This window comes from Lissotriton helveticus, chromosome 7, assembly GCF_964261635.1.
Source record: "Lissotriton helveticus chromosome 7, aLisHel1.1, whole genome shotgun sequence".
Lineage (NCBI taxonomy): Eukaryota > Metazoa > Chordata > Amphibia > Caudata > Salamandridae > Lissotriton > Lissotriton helveticus.
The window spans coordinates 1,897,904,554-1,897,911,858 of record NC_136068.1 but is presented as its reverse complement, the minus strand read 5'-3'; the positions used below and the strand labels follow the sequence as shown (position 1 = coordinate 1,897,911,858).

The following is a 7,305-nucleotide window of genomic DNA, read 5'->3' as shown; positions in this document are numbered from 1 at the left end:
TGGGACAGGTGGTTTATCTTCAGTGGCTGTTGGCTGCTGTTTTAACATTATGTTGCTCAGGTCTTTTCTTGTTTCATTTAAGTCCTGTAAAATAGCCAAACGATCTTTGATATCAAAGCATTTTTCTTCTACCACTGAAGTCTGACTATCTAAGTCCTAAATATGCATTCTAGTCCCGAACAATAGTTCGTACGGACTGAAACCTTTTAGAGAATTTCTTGGCAGATTATTAAGACTACGTTGGACACTTGTTAAATGTTGGACCCACCCATCACCCGAACCTAATACCCTCGCCGTTATAGATTGCTTTATGTCTCGGTTTTTTCTTTCCACAATCCCATTTCCCTCAGGATGGAAGGGACAAGAGTACCGCAATGCAATGCCCATGCTGGTCATGGCCTCCTTATAAGCTCGAGAGCTAAAAGAAGGACCCTGGTCAGAATGTAGCATGTCAATTGCGTATGTGCCGATATAGACTCGCAAATCTTTTATAACAGTTCTGGCGTCAGCCGAGCGCTGGGGTCTACATTTTTAGTGACTCTAGTCTTAAATAATATACATTGGGACGCATTTTTTCTGTTTGATTATGCGTATAGATCGCCTTATGCTCTCTAATTGGGGTCCTGGCACTACTCCGGCCGGTTCGTCACTATGATCTCTGTTGCAGTTTGGACAGCTCATTGCAAATTTGAGTTGTTGCAAGCTCATCCCTGGCCACCAGTATTCTGATTGTAATTCTTTCAGAGATTCCTTGATCTTCTGGTGTCTTAGACCCTCACCCATGTGTGCGTCTACTATTTACAAGATTCTCCTGTTCGTGTTTGGAATTACCCTATCCCCCACTCCAGGGATTCGAGCAAAAGGAACGGAGTTTGCATCGATTATGTATGTATAATTGAGTGGATAGTTCACGGGTAGTGCTGCGCAGTCGCTTTTTGAAGACGTTTTTACCGCCAGCATGGTTTCCCCGTCTATGTATTTATCTGAACGCTTTTTTGTGGCTACGGAAGCCGGTTGAGCTTCTTCCGCTGTGGCTGTGTGAGCCAATTAATTCCCTGCAACGTGAACGCCATCACACTGGTGACTCAGTGTATGTATCACGTGAGTCTTTTGTAGTTCTTTCTGTAAAAGAACTACTTGTTCCCAAAGCGTTTTTTGCTTGATTGTGGCACCTGTGTCATCTTTGTAACCGTTTTGAACCCAGTTCTGCAAGGCATTATTGTAAGACTTGAAGCAGGAATGCGAATCGCACACTATTAGTGTCGGGAATTTGCGATTGGCAATATCGAGCGCCATTTTTAAAGCTATTAATTCAGTTTGTTGACCTGAATTGTCTTTTACAGATTGAGACATTGTTACCAGTGGTCTTAATTTACCTCCGTGCCACCGGCATTTAACAATTGCGCACGCAGCACTATAAGCTTGTTTACCCCCAACTGCGGGCTGTGCTGATCCGTCTGTATATAATATACAGTCGTAATGTTCTAGAGGCAGGATTTCGGTTGGCAGAGGACATTCGCATTCATATTGTAAAAATTCCTGTGTTTTTAAATTAGGATCAAATTCGTATACTACAGCTGTTGCAGCAATAGAATTAACCCATTGGATCCATCTCGGATGTAGTGCTTTAGCATTCGGAATGCTTGCTTTTGTTACCGCTTCTAGGGCTGGTACTGGTGTAACGATTATTATTCGTTTACCTTGTGCTAGGGCTCTTTCTTTTGCTCCAGCAGTCTGAAACACAGTTAGAATTTTTTCAGTTGAACTGAATTTCATTTCAGCTTTTGCATACAAATGTGATTTGTAAGCTATTGGTACCGTTTCTCCCTCTTTGGAGGTCAGGTACGTGAATCCGCATCTTCCTGGGATGACTCAGATTACAAGGTTGCGTGTGTTATTGTGCGTTTGCAATTTTGTTTTAGCTAACATGTCTGTTTGCAATGATCTCAAAATTTCTGTGTGTTTTGAGCCCAATTGATTGGTTTAAAATCAGGTTTTATTAGTTCATAGACAGGTTTAACCCTCTCTGCATAATTTAGAATGTAAGTTCTTCCGAAATTCAGGAAACCTAGTATTGATTTTAAGTTCTTCAGCGTTTTAGGTGCTTGGAGTACGGCGCATTTTTCTAAGAAATTGTCCGCTAGGCTTTTGCCTTCCCTTGATAATTCATATCCTAAAAACAGGACTGTTAGATGGGCAATTCGTGACTTTTTAAAGTAGAATTTGTAACCCTCTGCAGCAAACCCAAGTATTATGGTGTTTACTCTTTTCAAGTGAGTCTCCAAGTCGTCATCTGTGAGATAGATGTCATCGACATAAGATAATGCCTCATCATCATATATTTGTAGTAACTCTGTTACTCTTGCTGAGAATAATCCTGGGCTATTCTTGAATCCATGTGGGAGTCGACAGAAATTTTCTGTGACCCCATTATTGAGAAAGCGGTCAAATACCTGGTTTCAGGTGCAATTTTTGACAAAACAATCCATTAGAGATATCTAATGTCGTCTTGTATTTTTTACGCATGATGTTATTCATTAGTGCTGCACTGTGTAAGTTTTGTACTGCGAATGTTTTGCAACATGAGTTCAGGTGTCTGTAGGCCAAAACTAGATGATATGAATCATCTGGCTTGGAGACAGGAAACGAAGGATTGTTCATTTGAGAGGTGCATGTTTCAATCACCCCCTGGTATTCAAGTTGATCTAAGATCTCCCTGACTTGTTTTTTAGCTTCTTGCTTAATTGGGTACTGTCTTTGTGCAGTTGGTTGTCATTTTAACTGGATTTTGTGAGGAGGAGAGTCCTCATCCCATCCTACATGATTCTTATATAATGCAGGGGCTTGGGCTACTGCCCATTTTCTTGCATATGTATATTTTTTATATATTGGAATATGATTTGAGAAGGCAGGCATAATCATTTATTCGCCATGTGGGCACTCCCTGACAAACTCTGGTGGCCAGTCTTTCTCAGCTAAAAGGATGTCATAGCCTTTGGAAAGGTTATCCAAAAATAGACCCCTTACTTTCCTAGTCTTATCTCCCTCTATACGTAATGTTATTTCATATATTTTATGAGGTTTGCTAACTCTAGTATCTGCAGTTTCCACCTGAATGTATTCATTTGTGTCCACTGTCTCCAGATGATTCATCAGGATCTTGCGAGCTATTGTCACTTCTGCTGCGCTATCTAGCATTGTCTGGGCCCTCTCTCCGTTTTTCAGTTGTGTCCTCAGTATCTTCGGCATGTTTGATTATTTTAATACTGGCTACCTTCTTTTTTGGAAATTGTAATTTTTTACTTTGATGAGCAGGTTCATTGTCTTTGGACTTGACGTGCTCTTCCCTGTGTTCTGACCGTCCTCTTCTTTCCGATTTCTGTGAGGAAGTCTGAAAAGATCGAGAGGGACGTGTATCAATATCTTGATATCTATCAGGCTTTCTTAATTTATCCCTATCTCTAAGGTTGTATTTTTTCTCAGAGGGCTCCCTCTGGGGAGACTTGTGTCCTTGGTCCGGAGATCTTTCTCTCCGCCGAGTAGACCTTCCTCTGGACTGGAATCTTTTTTCTTTGGGAGTGGATTGCTTATTTCCATCCCAGCTCTTTTTTGGAGTGTTCAGATTATTTTTGATAAATATCTGTTCAGGATTTTCCGTTAGTTGGGGTTTTACTGGTTTCCCACCCAAACTATCTCTACCTAGTTCTTCATAGGATTTTTCTATGATTCTGGCAAGTTCACCTGGTTGGTCTGCTATATCAGTTTCTTTCAATTTCTGGTGGATCACCACAGATGCTGTTTCTCCTTTTATGTTGGCTAATAATATAGCCGAGACCTGCTTGAAGGCTTTCAGTAATTTCATACCCAAAGTTAAAGCAGGTTCTGGACCGTATTCATTTTGAATCTTTCTTAGTACATCTGGTATTACCGCATGGACGGAACACCATGTGTTTTTGTGTAAATGGAAGCAAAGACTGTGCCCCAAGTGTCACAGTCCTCCACATGTGGTGCAATCCCCATAGGAAGACAGATAGTCAGAATTCTGTGTTTCTCAGTAGGGGTAGTATCCGGAAATACTGCCTCTATTTGAGTTATTTTTTGTGCTAAACAGAATGGAATTTGTTCCCGTTTTATGGGTACTTTACCCAGACATGATTGTATGTTCTGTGGTGTAATTTTGTTTGTGTTCCCCTGATGAGGGGTCAGCTGTGGAATGTTAATAGCTGGTTGGACTGTTGAAGTCCGCATTACATATTGGACTAATTGTCTATGAATTTTAATTAGTTGTTTTAGCTGTGCTAAAAGTTCTGGTACTGACATTTTTTCAATGTCTGGATGTGGTGTGTAGCTGTCTAGAACCGGCCACGTTGCTCCTGGTCTACCTAGTGGACCGAGCCTGGTGATGTGATTATTATGTTTTAGGGCGCCTTTAAACCAGAGCAGGTGCTCTTGGTATCTTAATGGGATTTCCACCTCCTCGAAAGGGGTGTACTCATCCGAGGTTCCTCTATTTTGTAATAGTGGAAGTCGTGTGTGACAGCGTTTGCTGCTGGAAAGTTTATCCATGAATAGAATACCTCTGTCTGCCAATATTCATGGGCCTCAATTATGAATACGACTATTCCACCTCTCGGTGTTAGTCCATTTTCTATAAGTTTAAGAGTTATAGTTTTCCTTATGTTGACCGGAATGAGTACAACATTCGGGTCATTTTCTTGGAGACTTGTGTCATCCGCTAGGAGTCGAGCTGCTATTCTAGCTGCCTCCCTTTCTTCTTCACTTTCTGACATTTTTACTGACAGAAAGGTTTTTGTTGCAGATCAGGTTTCAAGGAAACAAAGATTAGGTGCACAATATTTTTGGAATACTGTATCCTTCAACATTGATTAAACCAAAAACTATACATAGAAATCTCTTCCTACTAAGTTCCGGCGGATTTTAACCTTTTACCCACTCCAGACGTCTTTTGGAGTATTTACGGGAAAAGGGTTCTGTGTGAAAAAGCACGACTGAGTTATTCTAACGTCTTGCGTTAGATTTATCGCATTACCAAAAGTTGGGCGCCATGTAGTGTAGTTCCTATATTCCCAATAGGCTCTGCGCATTGGAATAATATATTCAGCAGGGTAGACGTAGGACTGAGGTCGACTAGGTCTCTACTGACTATATTAGACTTAAGATTTGCCAGCTAGCTCAGAGGTCACTAGAAACTTTCTCGAATAAACGAGGAGGAGTTTAACCTCCATGGATAGACAAGAAGGGATTAGCTTCTGACAACCATAAAACATGACAACTTTGCTCCCTCAGAATAAGAGTGTATCTCTAGAGTCGTGTGAAAACAATAGACAGCTATTTCACTCAGTCAAGTGTGCATACTTAGTTTCACCAGAGTGCAGAGAAAAGAAAGACTGGCGTTTTCAATAAAAGGTTGTTATTTATTGAGCAGTCTTCTTCCTCATACAAGAGAAATGAATTGCCTTAATTGCAATACTCATAGTAAAGTAAAGTGCGTACAGTAAAAGGAGGATTAAGAAATAATACTGTAAAAGCATTGATATGGTTTCTTAGCCATATGATACTTTAAAATAGATAAAATATATACATACTTATATACATTGACTAACGTACTCAACTGGTGCTTCTAAATACGCCTACCCCGGTGTACCTGACCTAAGCCTAATACGTGGGAAGGAGTAAGTAAGTAGCAGTTTAAGTTAAGTTGGTTTTTGCCAAGAATCTGACTCAAGAATTCTCTTCAAGGGTTTAGTCAGCTCCGTACCTGGGTATTAGAAAGCAGGAGGTCTTGTATCTCTCTCTGAGGACTCGATATCCCAGTAACCCGCGAAGGTATCTGGAAACACCGGAGCTGGATTTCTCGGCAGGAGAAAAGACAGCGTCTCTCTCAGTGCGTCAAAAGGGAGGGGCAGCGTCCGTGGGCTCTCGCATCAGCTGGGCTCTCGGGCAAGTAGATAGCTGCTCTGCTCCAAAACCACCACGGTGTGTTTGCTTAAGGCAACATTGGTGTATTTATACCTGAAAGGTGCCGGGTTTGACGTAAGGTTGGACATAAGACGTCAATAAAGATGTCACTAAGAACTGGCCGTTCTTACAGTGCTTTACAGGAGTTCTAGGATGAAATCAAAACAAAAGCAAGGGGGATTTCCCAGGTTGCTGGAGGTTTGGTTTGTTTAGAGAACTCGTTGTGATTTCTAGGGGGCCGGGGAAGTAGCCTTGCTTAATGTGACAGCATGTGCTACGACTGAATATGGATATGATTATTATGCAGTTGTATGGTTATTATTGATTATAACCGGACAAGGGCATAAAATAGGAATATTGATTTAGGCTCCTGGATAAAAACACAATAGGGTAAACAGTGTTTTTGCTAATGAATTAGTATTAGATCCTGCTGGAATATAGACATTTACCAGCAATATCTTATAAATGGTCAAGGACAGGGTTGAATACCCAGTGATTTTTTTGTTTTTGTTTCACCAATATTTTTTGAAAATTCCAATACATACATAAAAGTCTTTAGACTGGCAAACAAAAAAAGGAAAAAAATAGAAGGACATCCTAGCCCACCCCACAGCAACATAAAATTATAACATTTACAGGATATTTAGTTTGGTTTGATCTTGAAGTGTAAGCTGATTAAACTGAAGACGAGACAGTTGAGGTCCTGCACCAGGTAGTAAAATACTTGTATGCTTTCAGGGTCCTTTGATTGGTTTATGTCAATAAGGGAGCCAGTTTCTGAGGTGGTGAAAGAAATGTATTCAACTCCAATCACAGTTCCGAGCTTCCGTTGTCCAACTCTGGCAGGTGGTGGCCACAGGCCATCATCTTCCATTGTAATTTCACTGTCATCAATAATTCGCTTTAGTTCTTCCATAACACTTTTGTATACATAAGCCTCTTTTCTGGTCATGATATCATTTTTGTAATTGCCGTTGTAGGCGCATATCTTAATTTCCTTCCTGGTTAAAACTCAAACTCAAGGAACTCATGACCGAACTTTCACTTATAGCCCACATAGTTTTGCAGAGAGAAGTTGTTGCCCTTGGCCACCACTCTCAAACTTGCAAATGGAGCAGTCCCTCAGGCAGAAAATGCAATTACCCAATGATTTTAATAATTCCGACTCCGATACCGGAGCATCTTCACCAGGGAGGTTACATGAAACATGACAGGCCAGTTACAAGAAGGGAGAGTGCTTGAGAAGCTTCTGTGCAATTGAGATAGGTGTACATCTAAAGAGGTCGAGAGCAAGTTTTGAAGTTTATCTCAAAAGAGCAACTAAAA

The 7,305-nt window shown here is 40.8% G+C and overlaps 1 pseudogene; it reads right to left on the bottom strand.

Moving 5' to 3' along the window:
* Window positions 1–6,622: 6,622 nt before the first annotated feature.
* Window positions 6,623–6,931, bottom strand: LOC144769889 (protein mago nashi homolog pseudogene; annotated as a pseudogene).
* Between the last annotated feature and the right edge of the window lie 374 nt (window positions 6,932–7,305).